Source organism: Mus musculus, chromosome 9 (genome assembly GCF_000001635.26).
Source record: "Mus musculus strain C57BL/6J chromosome 9, GRCm38.p6 C57BL/6J".
In the NCBI taxonomy this organism is placed as follows: Eukaryota; Metazoa; Chordata; class Mammalia; order Rodentia; family Muridae; genus Mus; species Mus musculus.
Genome location: NC_000075.6, coordinates 75,947,572 through 75,964,991, shown reverse-complemented (window position 1 = coordinate 75,964,991; position 17,420 = coordinate 75,947,572). Strand labels below are relative to the sequence as shown.

The following is a 17,420-nucleotide window of genomic DNA, read 5'->3' as shown; positions in this document are numbered from 1 at the left end:
ACAGGATGTAAGTAGGCATCTGGCCATCATCCGGAACATTGGCTTCTCAGTGGCTTGCATTCTCTAAAGAAAACTGGTGTACTCCCTCTCCCAGTGGCCATCAGTAGCCAATAGAGCCTCAACTATAGTGGTACTTTGAAAGCCTTTCCTCATCTATGCAGGGATTTTTCTCTTTTGCAGGGATTACACATATACTCCAGATGCTGTCAATTAACATATCCCATGCCCTGTCTTGTCCATAAAACATATTCTCAGAAGTGCTGATCTTACTCTTTTTATTTTTTAAACTGGCATTATTTATTTATTTATTGGATTGTGAAACATCCTTAATTTGTTGATATAGCAAATAAATTTCAACTCTGCTATGCAAATGACAGAAGGAATCTGCTCAGCGATTAATTTTAAAGTTCAATTTTATACAGGTAGCATGCTATATGTGAAAAATTACTAACTGAACTACAGGTATTAAGTACTGAAAAATAAACGTTTATTATAATTTATTTTATTTAACAATCTAGGAAGTTCACGGCCATCAGCATTTCCAGTGCAATTTCAGGTGCAATTGGAAATTCGGGAATTTCAGTGGAGCTGTTAGCATAGCGGACCGTGTAGGCAAAATGCATGCACACTTTTGATAGCACATATGAGAGGATCTCTCTAAAATTGACCTCATTGGTTTCATTCTCGGCAAACTGACCTGGACCACTCAACATGGCCTTTATTGTTCCTGATGTTAATGCGAGTTCTCTTTTTACAATAAATTCATGACCATCAGAAGATAATAATTTATTCTTTTTGTACATCTTCTTCTATGATGACACCAGAGTCCTGAGGAGATGGGGTATAATATGTATGCCCCAGTTAAGTCTGAGCAGCCCACATCTCTTTTTCTCCAGACCTTGAATAATAGTGAGTCTTAATTGTCACTTCTGTCTCCAACCAGCAGAAAAGAGCAACGACACAGCATTCTTCTCAAAGCAGTTTATTCAGGAACCTTTCAACATGCAAGCAGGGATCTCCCCTAGCCCCCAATCGCAATCCCTTATATAACCCCTCAACCACGCCTCATCAGCCCAGTCCACGTAATCTCAGTTCATTGGCCTTCGTCAAATGGCCTGATCTTGCCTCATGGTGCGCCTGTGCAGTTCTCACAATGGATGTGGCTTATTTTTGGGTGTATGAGGAAGTCAGGAGCAAGTCATTAAGACTTGGCTGCGGTCCCGGGCACCATCTTGGGACTACCACCACACCCGCTCCCCACACTTAATTAACAGGCATTTATGGGAGGAAACTGTAAGATAATAAACATCAGGTGAATACCATGTCTATTTAGCACAGTTAAGCAGTAGGTTGTCTAAAAAAGCCATGTAGAAACCTACTATTTTAAAGGCTTTTGAAAATATATACATATAGCCTATAAATGAGAGACAATGCTTCTTTTAGAAAGGCTATCAAGAAGCCCAGTGTCAGGTGTATGAGTAATTGGCCAGTGAGACTCCATAGGGCATTACCAGCCATTGACATTGTTTTTGAAGACCCTCTAGAGCTTGATTATAATATTTTATTTCTGAATATACCACATGTAAGAGCCATGGGACATAGAATTGGTGCTGACGTGGAAGCTTTATCTCTATTAGATAGTTGTCATAGTTCTGGAAGGTCTTTTGTGCACTATTGGATGATAAAAATAATCCATAGCATTGCCCACTTGTGAACCCTGAGAGCTACAATAATGATTGTCCTGACAAGATAGGCCCATTGGTACAATATGGACACAAATATTATGGGGGTAATTAGCCAACCACTTTCTGATTTGGGATGAAGCCATCTCACAAGATAGAACTCACTGGAACTAAAAGACAAATTACTTGTATAAATAATAAACAGTATTAAAACTTTATAAAATAAGAGTTTATATTTTTTAAATAACCAAGTATTTTGATTTAACTGTATACTGCTTTGAAATAAATATACTTATCAACACACATAACACATATTATTTGACTATTTCTGTTGGCCCATAATCTGGGCAAGGATTAATTAAGCCTCTAGTGAATCATAAGATGCACTCTAACTACTGGCCAGGCTGTAGTCATCTTAAAATGACCATGACTAAGCATTTGTTTCAAGCTCAGTCACAGACATCTTGACCACCCTGAATTTGCTTAGCTTCTCTATTCACTAAGCTAATCTTCACTCTGTGGCATCTGCTTCTTATATCTCAGGAGGGAGAGGGGGACAGGGAAACAGCAAGAGATGGTGACAGAAACAGAGATTAGGACAAGTTAATACAAGAACATGAATGAGACAAATGGAAATATTTAAATCTCCAATAAAAATGTCCCGCTCTATATTTTTGAATACCAATACGACAGAGGTAGACCTGTATCTCAATAATATATGAAAACACTGAATTTGTTTTCAAGCAACATTTTTGCTGATTGGTATTTTAGAAGCTGACAAATATCTGTTTAAAAAGAACTTGAGGGGTATGCTTAGCAATCATATTAAACAACGTGATTTTAATACAAAGTCCTGTAGCTAAAGACATGCTAACCAGAACACACTCAGTTTCTTCTAAGGCCATTCCTTTCTATTTTAAACATTAATATTTCAGTAGAATTATAGCTTATTGGGGAATATTAGGTTTGGGGGAGAGGTTGGAGAGATGTCTCAGAAATTAAGAGCACTGGCTGCTCTTGCAGAGAACTGAGTACAGTTCATTAGTGCTCACATGTGGCTCATCCCCTCTGTAACTATAGTTCTGAGCATCTGACACTTCTGTTCCTCATTGGCTCGTACACACATGTGCATACATGCATATATTCAGGCACACATGTGAACACACACACAAATTAAATTTTAAAATATTAAAAACAAGCATTTTAGTTTGGTCTACATAGTGAGTTAAGACTAGCCAGCACTAAGAACAAGACCCTGCCTCAGAGAGAAGTGGGGAAGGGAGAGGGAGAGCAAGAGACTTGGGAGGAGATTCAGAAGCTGGGCCAAGTGTCTTGACAAGTTCCTAAGCACACTGTCTACCATTTTCCTGATACTATAACTTTGCAGGGACTTCCCAGGTATAGCATGGCTTCCCTCTTCCAAGGCCAGTCCAAATCTTTACTTTCATTTTTCCTGGGACATCCCTTTGGGTTTGCAATTAGAATTCAAACAATACTGTAAAGTCATTTGCCTCAAATCTCAGCATTGATGAAAAAAATACTTTCATGTTAACTGAACTAGTTATAAGAGGAATATATTTAGATCATTGTTTAAAATCCTCACTGTAACCTATCCTAAAATTTCTTAAAGTAAAATAGGTAAGATGTGCTATTAAATTAAAACGTTTGTTTTTCTGAGCTCTGTTACATTTTATTAAAAGACATAATAAATATGTAATAATGTAATATAATATATCTACTATGAAGTTGGGTAGATTGGAAAATTATTAGTCAGACTATTAACACCTACAGTAAGGACCATATATTGCCTCAACAATAGCTACATAAAACCCAGCTCTTTTGCCTAAAGCATACACTTCCAAGAATGAAATAACAGAAACAGGCTGAGCAAGGCATCTCTGGCTCATAACTTCTCTTCTCACAGATTTCGCCCCCTAGGAATACACTTTCATAAACCATTTTGCTTTGTTTGTTTAGTCGGTTGATTTGGTTCTGAATCAAGCACGGATGCAAGCTCCATGCTAAAAACCAAAAAGAACCACCATAGCCTAACCATGTCATAGTCTTACAAAGAGAACCAAAACTATTAGCAGACCTGTGCATGCCAACAGGATCATGTTTCAGGAATTAAAAGCTTGGGATACTCAGGAATCGGTTAACCTCTGAATGGAAAACCACACTCGAAGTGTCAGAGATCAGTAACTGTTCTTTGGAAAATACCCAGGGTAACTGTCAGGGTTGGTACTGTTCCTGTGCCCTTGAGCAAAAGCAATTACATTCTCTTTTCTCACTTCTTAGCATAGGGAAACAGTATGTAGTAAATAGTATGTAGTATTACATACTACATACGGCATGTTGAAACCTTATAAAGATTATAGTTTCAACTTTTTTATTATGAAAGAACAAGCCATAAATTATCGTTTACAGCAGGACTCATTTGTTTTACTTTAGTGTTGTGTAACTAACAGAGCATAAAGGCCTCACTCGGATTTTTTTTTTTCCAAAGCAATATAATTCAAATCACCTTCTCTGACCTATCATCTTAAAGGTTTGGTTTCTACATAAAGGAAATGAATCATTGTGCATGCCTAGCAGGCAGTTCAGAAAGCAGTACTATTCAAACATTTCCAAAGTCTTGAAAACATTTTCTGGACCTTGCTCTAGACATGACAGGAGACTGTTGTGTCCCCGCAACCATTTCTTCTTTAAAGCATTTTATGTGGAAGCCAAGAAATACTCCCAATTTTTTTCCAGAATTTTTTTCAAAAGTTTGAACTTTTCTACATTATGTAAAAAAAAAAAAAAACAAAACAAAAACCAAGGTCATTAAAGTCAGGAGCTGAGTTCCCATTAACCTTTGCCCTAAATTCTTAACTCTGAAGAGCGTTGTGCAGTGTGTTTTAAGATAAACTTAAAGGAGATCTAGGAGACATATCCCAGATTCTAATCAACTGTTAAGACCCTGAAGAAGCAGAATGAAGGAATGCCTTAAATGTAAAGCTGTTCAATTTTCTAATCATTTACCAAGAGCGAGAGGATTGCTAATCACTAAAGATGCATTCATTGTAAACAGCTACTATTTATCTCACTCAAAATCACAAACAACTTTGAAAAGTTTGGAAGATGAAATAGATATATTTCATTGACCAGCTTTACAGTGTTAACAAAACTAAGTGTAACTGAAATTTACCAAATGTCTCTTCTGTAGCAGGCTTTGTGCCCTCCACTGAGTCCCTTCAGTAATTTCTCAGACTTGGAGCTCCCAGCCTTATCTGCATTTCAAAGATAAGGAGCCTCCAGGTCACTAAGCTGGGTAAGAGAGGCAAAGCTACTTAGTGGCTGGCTGCAAGGGAAGAAAGCATGTGTTTCCACTTCAGAGTAAGTGTTGTGAAGTACAAACTGCATGATCTGTAGAGCTGGCTTCCTTCCCCAAGGCTTGCATCTTTAACCACTACACACTAAGGCTAAAATGACCTGGGCGGAAAGAATCGAGTTTGTCCTTCCTTGGTGGGAAGAAAGAAAATGTGGCATTACGAATCTGAAGTCACATACTGAGGATGGTATGTTTGTAGTGTTTTCTCTAAATGTTTCCAAGCAATGCTACACAAAAGAACTTACATGCCACACCGTTATACTAATTCTGGGTATTATTAACAAATAAAGCAAGATAGTGTAAATTCAACAGACATATGTCATGCATGTTTTCTGGCTGACTAACTCCTTTTGAATGCCCTGTTATGCTAGAAGCATTCTCTTCATGGAGTATAATCCATAAAATGTATTTCTTCAGGCTTTATATCATAGTTTGTTTCATCTTGTGCAACGTACTGTAAGTTCAGCAGACCTGTGTCCTGTTTCCTGGCTGGCCAGCAGCCTTTGAATACTGTTATGCTAGAAACATTTTCTTCATGAAGTACAATCCATAAAATATGTTTCCACAGGCTTTCAACTTAGAAAACAAAACACCAGATATGTGATTGTCCTGTGCTCAAACTGCACTCACCTACGAAAAACTAATTTTCAAGACAATTGCTGTAGCAAATTAGCATTTGGGGTTAAAATGAATACTGCTTTGAGCTCTGACTTTGGAGGGAAATCCTTGCTGACAGCAGTGTCTCCTTTGCCAGTTAATGTCATTGACAGCTGTCCCATGATCAAGAAGTTTCTGTCACAGGATTAATGGCATCAGTCCTCATGTGGCCTCTAGTCCCAGCCTTCAACACCCACTAATTCAGCAAGTTACTTCAGAACATCTTTAAGGAGATTTGCCTCTTTTAAGCAAATCCAAAGTCAGCTTGGATTGTTTATTTTTTAAGAATTCCAAAACAGATTATGGTTTTAAATAAGATGGACACGAGAGAGACTGTCCCTGTCACCAAGCATGAACATAAGCTCTGCACAGACTGAACGGACAGTATAATGAATACTTAGAGAAGTACGCGGTAAAGACAAAGGGCAGACACCAAAATAAGGATCCAATGTGGCAAGTCAACACTGTTGTTGTTGCTGTTTCTAGTATTACTTAATCTAAACTTAGTACAGAATAAATACCAGAGCAACAGGGTGCTGATTACTTTTTGTCAACACAAATGGGAGTGACCTGTGAATAGGGAACCTCAATTGTGAAAATGTCACCACTTGGTTGGCCTGTGAGCCTGTCTATGGGATATTTGCTTGATTAATGCTTGATGTGAGAGGAATCCAGCCTACTGTGTGCTGCGCTGCCTCTGGAAGGAGGCTCTGGGTTATACAAGAAAGCAAGCTGAACAAAGCACTCCAGGGCAGCTGCTGGCCAGCCAGGAAACAGGACACAGGTCTGCTGAACTTACAGTACGCTGCACAAGAGGGATCTTTTTTTTTTTTTCCTCCATCAGTGAAATGGGCCAATTCAAGCCAGATATTACCTAAGGACCCAGCTCTACCACTCCTGGGCATATACCCAAAAGATTCTCCAACATATAACAAGGACACATGCTCCACTATATTCATAGCAGCCTTATTTATAATAGTCAGAAACTGGGAAGAACCCACATGTCCCCCAACAGAGGAATAGATACAGAAAATGTGGTACATTGACACAATGGAGTACTACTCTGCTATTAAAAGCAATGAATTCATGAAACTCTTATGCAAATGGATAAAACTAGAAAATATCACCTTCAGTGAGGTAACCCAATCATAAAAGAACCCACATGGTATGCACTCACTGTTAAGTGGATATTAGACTGAAAGCTCGAAATACCCAAGATACAATTCACAGACCACATGAAGCTCAAGAAGAAGGAAGACCAAAGTGTGGGTGCTTCGGTCCTTTTTAGAACAAAATACTCATAGGAGCAAATAGGGAGACAAAGTATTGAGCAGGGACTGAAGGAAAGGCCATCCAGAGACTGCCCCACCTGGGGATTCATCCCACACACAGTCACCAAACCCAGACACTATTGTGGATGCCAAAAAGTGCTTGCTGACAGGAGCCTGATATATTTGTTTCCTGAAAGACTCTGCCAGGGCCTGACAAATACAGAGGTGGATGCTTGCAGCCAACCATTGGACTGAGCATGGAGTCCCCAATGGAGGAGTTAGAAAAAGGACTGAAGGGGTTTGCAAATCCATAGGAAGAACAACAATTCAACCAATCAGATGCCCCAGAGTTCCCAGGGACTAAACCATCAACCAAAGAGTACACATGAAGGGACCCATGGCTCCAGCTGCACGTGTAGCAGAGGATGGCCTTGACTGGCAACAATGGGAGAGGCCTTGGTCCTGTGAAGGCTCCATGCCCCAGTGTAAGGGAATGCCAGGGAGGGGTGGTAGGAGTGGGTGGGTAGGTCAGGGGACACCCTCATAGAAACAGGGGGAGGGGAGATGGGATAGAGGGTTTCCAGGGAGGGGGAGTGGAACCGGGAAAGGGAATAACATTTGAAATGTAAATAAAGGAAATATTCAATTTAAAAAAAAAAAAGAAAGAAAAAATTAAAGCCAGGTTTATTGGGAAGTTGACTGAGGCCAGGGAAGACATCATGTGGAGAGTGGAGGGAGGGGAAAGAGAAAGAGAAAAAGAGCAAAGGAGGAGGAGGAGGGAGGAGGTTTAGGGGAGGAGAAGGAGAAGGAGAGAAGAGAGGGAGGAGAGGGAGAGAGAGGAGAGGAAGAGGAGAGGAAGGGAGAAGAGGAGGACAGGAGAAGGAGGAGGAGAAGGAGGAGGAGAAGAAGAAGAAGAAGGAGGAGGAGGAGGAGGAGGAGGAGGAGGAGGAGGAGGAGGAGGGGAGGGAGAGGAGGAAAGGGAAGAAGGAGAAGAAGAAAGAGGAGGAGGAGACAGAGAAGGAGAGGGAGGAGGAGGAGGAGAAGAAAAAGAAGGAGGAGGCGGAGGAGGGAGGAGAGAGGAGAGAGGAGAGAAGAGAGAGGAGAGAGGAGAGAGGAGAGAGGAGGAAGAATAAAGAAAGAAAGAAGAAAACCAAAAATGTCTGGATTATATAGGGAATAGCCTCCGGGGGAAGGCCAGGTCAGCCCTCAGGATGAAAAGTTCAGGGTTTGGGAGCAGGGTATGCCAGGTAGTGACTGAGGGATGCTGGGAGAACCTGGAGGACAGGTCTGCATTTTTTTGTAAAATGTGCACCTCAGTCCCTTTTCCCTGGGTCTCAAACCAAACACAGAGACCCACCTTAACCCTGAACAAGAACCAGAGAGGGAAACTGGCAGAGCAGAGGGAATTTCCCAAGTGTTACTATGGTTTCTGTTCTGTTTTCTCTTTTGTCTTATCTAGGCAGCTCTTTGGTAGTAACTGCAACAGCAGTAGAGGCCAGGTTTGAGAATCAGCTGAGTCCAAAGTTCTATACAGAGAAATATCTCTCTAATGGAGATACTGGTCTTCAAAAGAGCAGAAATAACACCATTCCTTCTTTTCTCCTCTACTTGTACATGGTCTCAGAGCCTTAGGCAAAGCACAGTAACAGAAATGGACAGTTTCCATTTAACAAACAAACCAATAAACAAGTGAGCCTTTGGGAAACAGAATATCAAGGAAATAATGGAACTGGAAGAACTCAAAAGCAAGTTTAAGAAAGTACTTTTTAACTCCTAGAATCACTTGCACATTGCAAATTCCTTAAATTCATTACCAGGATGGCAAAAACAAGAAAGAAGGAAGAAAGAGGGAGAGAGAGAGAGAGAGAGAGAGAGAGAGAGAGAGAGAGAGAGAGAGAGAGAGAGGAAGGAAGGAAAGAAAGAAAGAAAGAAAGAAAGAAAGAAAGAAAGAAAGAAAGAGGAAGGAAGAGAGAGAGAGAAAGGAGGGAGAAATGGAGGGAAGAAGGGAGGGAGGGAGGGAGGAAGGAAGAAAGGAAGGAAGGAAGGAAGGAAGGAAGGAAGGAAGGAAGGAAGGAAGGAAGGAAGGAAGGGAAGGAGAAAGAAAAGAAAGCAGAAAAAAGCTGATGCATGTGTCCTGGGCCAAATTTGGTCAATTGCCTGATAAGTCAAAAATATTAATTAACCTTGTAAAATTTAAACAAAGCAAAACCCAGAGTTGTTTTTTTTTTAAACCCAGAGTTTTATAACCATCAGAATGTCCAGTAAATGATTCACAGTTACTTGTATCATGATACTCATGGTAAAAGATCATCAACAAACATCAATAACAAGACAGCAAGAAATCAAGCTGGAACTGAGCTTGAGGCTACCTCCCTGGTAGCTAGCTTTCATAGTGTCTGAGGTGACATGCAGTCTGATAGGGTAGAAAAAAATCATCCTCTCTCTCACTCAAGTATGAGATCTCTGTGCAATATTACTGTCCTACTGAGCAAGATGTATCCATGGGTAAACAGTGGTACTTCTGTTATGGGGGTCACCAACCACTTTATGATTGGTTTTGAGACCTGCTATGGAGGCATATTTCTTACTTGGAAAACTATTTATGTTGTTTTGCTAAACGAACATGGTGTACTAATTAAACTGTGTTCTACATGATTGTGTTTATGCCCATAGATTACTACTTCTCTCAGCTATGGTCAAACAAATGTCTCTTTGTAGTGAGTCAGAGTTGAACTCATGTGAGTCATGTAATGACTCATAATTGTTTGAAGGACCTAGAATAAATGACCTTTGTCTGCCGAGACGTAAATGGAGTGTTTATATTACTCCATCCAAGGTTCAGGGAACATTGGAAAAGAAGTCACAGAAAAAAACATAAGAGCCAGAACAAGGAGAGAGTGTGGTACAAACTATCTTCAAAGCATTGATGTTCACTCACAGGAACTATGACTATCCAAACAAGATCTATGTAAAACTGTTGTCAATGTCTTGTTAATCCTGCAAAATTTGAGGGTAAAACCCTAACGCTGAGGCGATGACATACTTAAGTGATAGGACGTGACGATATCAAGCTGGTACTCAGTGGAAGGTTCACCCGTTCCAGATAGGTTTTATAGTGCTAGAATATGCTATGCATACTACTGAAAAACAAATTAATATTCGATATTGTCCAACTGTTAATTTTAGAGCCACATGAGAACCCTGGCCTGCTAGTGCAATACTACCACAAATGTCATGTGTGATTGGATATAAGGCCTGTTCTGCAAGACAAAAATCCACATTTGGCAATATTTTTAGGGCCAAGAACCTGTGGCTAGATAGGTTATATACTTTAGGGGAGAACTTACTACTATTATTCAAATAAATGTTCATAGTATTAAACTGACTTCTAGTAATTTATTATTATATCCATAGATTAGTGTAGCTTTCAGCCTTCATCATAGACATGTCTTTCTAAAGTCAATGTATATTAATATAGAGACCTATGACTGGACAAGGTGCAGGGAATAAAAGAAACCTTAAATGGGTCATCTTTATCACATGGAGGAGTCTCAAGACTTGGGGATCATTGGGGAAAGGGGCCTAAAAAGTTGTAAGAGTCAGGGATGATATATAGCTACATGGAAGTAGTGTTCTCCTACAAGTAGGTTGTATATTAAATAAGATATTTATCACATAAATAAAGGAAATTCATATAGTCATGTTTCCATGTTCTACTGAATATTGATATTCAATATAATGTGAACAGTTATGTATATACATATAATCTTTAAAGTAACTAGTATAAAACATAAAATGCATGGGAACATAAACACCCAACACTTAGGAGGCTGAGGCAAGACTACTGATGAAACTGACCTAGGTGACATAGGGAGTCCCAAGACAATCTGGGAAGAATAATTGAAATCTAGCATATAGCAAACTAACAAGCTAGGAAAAGGAAGGAAAATGGGGAGTTGATCTAGAGAAGACATTATTAAAAATCTCTCAAGTTAAAAAATAACAACAACAACAAAAAATCCAACAAAACAAAAAACCAACCAGTCCCAGATGTATCCAGTGTAGAATTCTACCAGAATTCCAACAAAAAGTTAACACTAACACTCTTCAAGCTATTCCTCAAAATCAAAAACGAAAGGATTTTTTTCAAATAATCCTTCATGAGGTCTGTACTGTCCAGATGCCAAAACTAGACTAAGAACCAATAAATTTTAAAGAAGTAAATAAAAATAAAGGAAGAAAATTATAGGCTAAAATCCATGATGACTATAGATGTAAAAATTCTCAGTAAAATATATGCGAATTAAGTTTAAAATAAAAAATATTATCCATCATGGTCAAGTTGGCTTTATCCCAGAGATGCAGGGATGGCTTGACTTATGGAAAATAATAAATATAATCTACCATATAAATTCTAAAGGATTAAAAAACACAAGATCCTCTCGTTAGATGTGAAAAGTCTTTTAATAAAATCCAATATTCAATTTATGATAGAAGTACTGGAAAGAGTAGGGATACTGAGTACATATCTCAACATAATAGAGGCAGCCCAAAGCCAATATCATCCTAAATGGATCACTAAAGTAAAATTTGGTATATCACAAAATAAATATTTATAAATGTGCAGTATGAAAGCATATAAAGATACATAGATGGCAAGTTGTTATCTAAGTCAGCTGCTGTATCGTCCTGACTCTAGTGAGGTACAGCAACTGCTCCTTCTGCCTTATTCCTGCTACTTCATGAGACATGGCACTGTGAAAAGCAGCGTGGCTAATCAAGTACAGACCTCCAGCTTCTCAACACCCCTGCCAGTCTGCCAATGGTCAGCTCATTAAACAGTTCTGTATTTAGGAAGTGCTGATAGCCACTGTGCTGTCCAAATTTCTCCTCTTTCCTCACTCCTGCTCCATAGCTGATTTCCAAGCACCCCCTTCACTTTATGTAAACTGAAAACTGTCCGTTCAAGGGCAGCACAGACTGTAATATTGAATACAATCTTTGCAGTACTTAAAATATTCAGAATTAGCTTACACTGATTCTTTCAAAAATTTCTGAAATTGTGTTCGCCGAAATACCCCAGTTTTCTAGATGTTTGGATTTATGCAGTTTCCATATAAGAGTCAAAATGAAAGAAATATTTTCTTAACACAGACAATCTAGACACAATCCAAACTGCTTACCTTTGAGGATTTTAAATACATGTGTGGGCAAATACTCCTGCTTTTGGATTTCTTGGCATTAGACTGTGTTTATTTCATAAACTTAGACACAAGGGAGGTTAGCTCATTGTTATAGTGGCAAAAAAAAGGTGACATCATAGTCAATATTTGAGTGAAGCAAATATCATATAACTTCTGTTTCAAGGTTTTCTCAAACCTCAAGGATAGGAAAGTTAAAATATATAAATGTATGAATAATTCTTGTTTGATGGTTTATACATTTTGAGGACAATTAAAGATAAATTTACTCTATTTTTGCATAATTAGTAAACTCTAATAAAATGAGGTTAAAGAGAAAGAAATTTTAAGATTTTCTTACTTAAAAGAGGTATAGTAAGAATGAACAAATTAAAGATGTAGATTTCCATTTTTCCTTTCATTAAATCTAGTCTTTTCTCATACAATATAATCCAAAGACACTTTCTATTCTGTCTACTTCACCCAGTTCTTCCCCACCATATGAAGTTGAGAATTGACCTTGCAAGATCTGTGAAAGATAGTGTTGGATTGCATTGAATCTGTGAGTTGCTTTTAATGGGGATGGCCCTTTTGTCTTCCTTATAATAGTAAAAAATAATCAAATCATAAAGACTTCTGTTGTAGAAGATAGAAGAAACAAAAGCGTAGATTTAGATCAGTAAAGTGCTTACCTTACAATCAGGAAGACCTAACTTCAAACTCTTTCAACCTATTAAAAAAAAAAAAGAAGAAGAAGAAACAAGCTAGGCATTCAATCACATTCCTATGATCTCAGCATTGAGAAGGTAGAGACTGGAAAATGCTTGACTATTTGAATCTGAGTCTCAGGTTCAGTGAAAAACCCTATCTAAAATATCAAAGGAAGAACAACTGAGGAATTAAACATGCATACACACTCACACCACCCGGACCCACTTACACCCACCCACACCCCATACACCCACTCACACCCCACCTACCCTCACCACCATACAGCCCACACACCCACACACTCATATCACCATACACCTCACACACCCACACAACCACACCACCATACATCCCACCTCCACACACAGAATTCTTTATATTTCTCACTGGGGGTTCCACTAAAGTAAATCTTTAATTAAAGCTGGCCTTCAATGTGTTACAAAATATTATAATTCCTGCGTTAACCCTAAGACTGTCACAAAATGATCACGTAAAGAGGTACTTATCTTGACAAATGACTTTCCAATCTACTTGCAGTTCAGTTTTATAATCCGTTGAGACTAATGGTTAGAGATTCCACTGAAGTTACTCTGCAATTAAAGCTGGCCTTAGGGGAATTGCAGAATATTAAAATTCCTGCCATCAACCTATGACTGTCATGAAATTATCACATAAAGAAGTATTTATCTTGACAAATATCTTATTCCATCTAATCTAACTGGAGTTCAACTTTATAATCCACTGAGAGTAACAGTGAAATTAAAAAAAAAAAAACACATAAACAGTAGTATTGACATAGACACCTCTTTTCAAGGGCTACCATATTCACTTCAGTTAACTTTAATGTTTATCAGTGAGGTCATTGTAAAGACACCCTATTTTATGTATTGTGGCTGCTTCAGCTCTTCCATTTAACAGTAGTCTCTTCCTGTGGTGATGCTGTTAATGTCATATGATTATAAAGGTGACATGCTTGAGACTAGCCTATTCCCATAGTATTTTGCTGAAACCAGGCATACAGCTGTGATGTCTAATAACTAGGCCGCCTACCATATGTGAGGAAATATGAATTCCTTCATGTTAGGGCATTAGCTCTTAGATTGCAAGTACATTAAGAAAGAAGAGCTACAGCTGACATCATATGCAATCAGAATTTTTAAAGTATTCCCTTAACATTATTCTGAGATTCTTGAATATCACGTGTTTAGGTCAAATGTCCTTAGTATCTGTAAGGTCCATTTGCTGTGTGATGTCATTTACTTAAGATGTTTTTCTGGTCTTTGTTTTTGTCCATATGATCCGTCTTTAGGAGAAAATGGGGTCCTGAATTCACCTACTGTTACTGAGTTGATATTAGTCTGTGTCTTGAAGTACGCTTTGGATAAGATCGTGTATACCAAGATTTGGTACATATATGTTTAACATTGTGATGTCATCTTAGACCACTTTTCCTTTATCAGCATGAAATGCTCTTCTTTATCACTTCAGATTAATTTTACTAAGTCCATTTTGTCAGTTATTAGGATAGTGATGCCTGATGTCTCCTGTTCCTATCTGCTTGGAATAGTTTTTCAACCTTTCACTCTCCTGTGGTGCCTTTCTTGAAGATGAGATGAATTTCTTATAAAATTTTTTAAAATTTTAAAGAAAAATGGAAAAAGTTGCATTTTACTGCTTTACCTATTCAACTAACCCAAGTATTTAAATTTGGGAGTCAAGGCCACTAATATTTAAAGGTATTACTGAAGAGTGTGCATTGATTGCTCTTCTTTCTTTTTGTGGTTAGTGTTCTTAACCCTCTTTATCTTTCAGTAGTTATAATTTGATTTCTTTTCTTTCTGTAGCTTGTTAGCTACACTTATTTCCCTTTATTGCAACAGCTGAGACATTTAACACAATATTAAGTACAATATATGAGACATTCATTGTCCTTCATGACCCCATCTTAAGTTTAGCAAAAAGAGCACCCAGCATGATGTTAGCAGTACACTTGTTTGAAGACATCCTTTACCGATTCTAGGATTCTCCCATCTTTTTCTACTTGAAAATCTATTGTGAATGAGTTTTTTTTAACTACATGGGCATTTTAGAAATTTGCAGTGGACGTTTGGTTTTCTCACGTGCTTTTGATGAGTTTGCTGAGATAATCATATTAGGTTTGTTTGTTTGTTTTTTAATATTCTTACATAGTAAATTACACTAATTTTCTCTTGTTAAATAAACCATTCATTGGATAAAATATGATTGGTTATAATATGCTAATAAATAAAAACATATATACATACAGATATGTATATTTAATATGTAATTGATTGATAAAATTTTGTTACAATTACATTTTAGTTTGGAATTTATAATTTTAGCATTCATTAAAGAGTGGTTTATAATTTCTTTCTTCAATTATTTTTAATTTTATTCATTCTAAAGTTAAACAAGAGTTATTGGAGCTATTATAGATCTGGAAGAATGTGTATAATTAATAATACTTCAGTGTTGTAAGTTTAGAACATCTCTAAAGCTATAGTGGTTTGAATTTTCATTGTAAAAAATACTATTACTTGAATTCCATTTCATTGGTGGGCATAGTATTGAAGTGAGACATTTTTCTTGAATTAACTTTGATTGTTATATCATTCAAAACTTGACTATTTCATCTAATTTGACAAATCTGTTGATACATAGTAGTTCATAACCTTCTCTCTTTTGCCCTTTTTTATTGGATATTTTATGTATTTACATTTCAAGTGTTATCTATCCCCTTTCCGTTTCCTCTCCGGAACCCCCCTCTCCCATTCCCCTTCCCCCTGCTTCTATGAGAGTGCTCCCCCACCAACCAACTCCCACCTTACTGCCCTCACATTCCACTACACTGGAGCATTGAGCCTTCACAGGACCAAGGACTTCTCCTATTGATGCCCGACAAGGCAATCCTTTGCTACATATGTGTGGAAGCCATGAGTCCCTCCATGTGTACTCTTTGGTTGATGGTTTAGTCCCTGGGAGCTCTGGGTGGTTTGGTTGGTTGATATTGTTGTTCTTCCTATGAAGTTGCAAACCCCTCCAGCTTTTTCAGTCCTTTCTCTAACTCCTCCATTGGGGACCCCATGCTAAGTCCAACAGTTGGCTGCAAGCATCCACCTCTGTATTTGTCAGGCTCTGGCAGAGCCTCTCTGGAGACAACTATAATGGGCTCCTGTCAGCAAGCACTTCTTGGCATCCACAATAGTGTCTGGGTTTGATGTCTGTATATAAGATGGACCCCCAGATAGGGCAGTCCCTGGATGGCCTTTCCTTCTGTCTCGGCTCCACACTTTGTCTCCATGTTTCCTCCTGTGAGTATAACCTTCTCTTATTGACTATCAATAACTTTAGATTTCCTAATGGTGTTTGGTTTCCTATCTAGATAAAACCTGTGCCTTGTCTCACTTTTTAAAAATTTTTCTCAATTAATTTGATAAGAGATATATATCAACTTTAACTATAATTTCAGTGAGTTAGTGCTAAGTTCTATTAGTCTACATAGACTTCACTTTCTATTTTATTGATGTTGGCTGCACTCTTTCTAATATTTCCTCATGTTTTGCTTTTATGATGCTTTTTGTCTTTTGTTTTTTCAATGTTGAAAACTCAGGTTAGTTTTCCTTTTTTTTTAAATAGTACTTTCTTCAGTATCCCCCAACAGTCATGGGTCATATAGATTTTAACACATGGTATATTTACATGTGTGTATGCCTATGTATGTCTATTTGTGTGTGTGTCTCTCTCTCATATGTGTGTATCTCTTTCTATACATCTCTGTTTCTGTGTGTTTGTATGTCTGTCTGTGTATCTGTGAGTCTCTCTGTTTCTCTGTCTCTCTATCTCTGTCTTTCTTCCTCTCTTTGTGAGGTGTGTGTGTGTGTGTGTGTGTGTGTGTGTGTGTACATGCAACCTAAAGTGTCAGTCCTCACCTTCTACCTTATATAAAGTTGGATTCCTTGTTCACCACTAAGTACCTGTCTTGTTGTCCCTTGAGCTTCCAGGTATTTTCTTGTCTCCACCTCCTACCTCGCTTGTAGGACTGGATTACACACACACACCACTGCATCCAGCTTTATGTGAATTCTGGAAATCCAAATTCTTATGCTTGTGCTTGCCCAGCAAGTATTTGACTCACTGAGAAATTTTCTCAGCCTATATTTTTACTTTAATTTTTTGTTAAAAAGTAGTGTCAACATAATTTAAAATAAACTGTTCATTAAATTCCTCCCATTATGTCTTTCTTTTTCCATTTATATTAATATATTCTCAACACAAAGAGCCATAACCCACTCCCTTAACTTCTCTGGTACACCTAACTACTCTCTCTGGGACAGGAAATGTCAAGTTTATGTACTAATTTGGTTCTAGTCCATGAAGTTTAATCTTAACACATATGGATAGTATAGTCTAAATCGACAAATAAAGAAAGATCCTGTGCATAATAATGTTGATGCATAGTTTTGGTCTCATACATAATTGTTCATTAAAAATACAGAACACTGACTCTCTGAAGGAATAATGTGTT

General features: G+C 37.9%; 1 pseudogene; it reads right to left on the bottom strand.

Moving 5' to 3' along the window:
• Positions 1–506: 506 nt before the first annotated feature.
• On the bottom strand, positions 507–803 carry Gm34005 (annotated as a pseudogene).
• Positions 804–17,420: the final 16,617 nt, after the last annotated feature.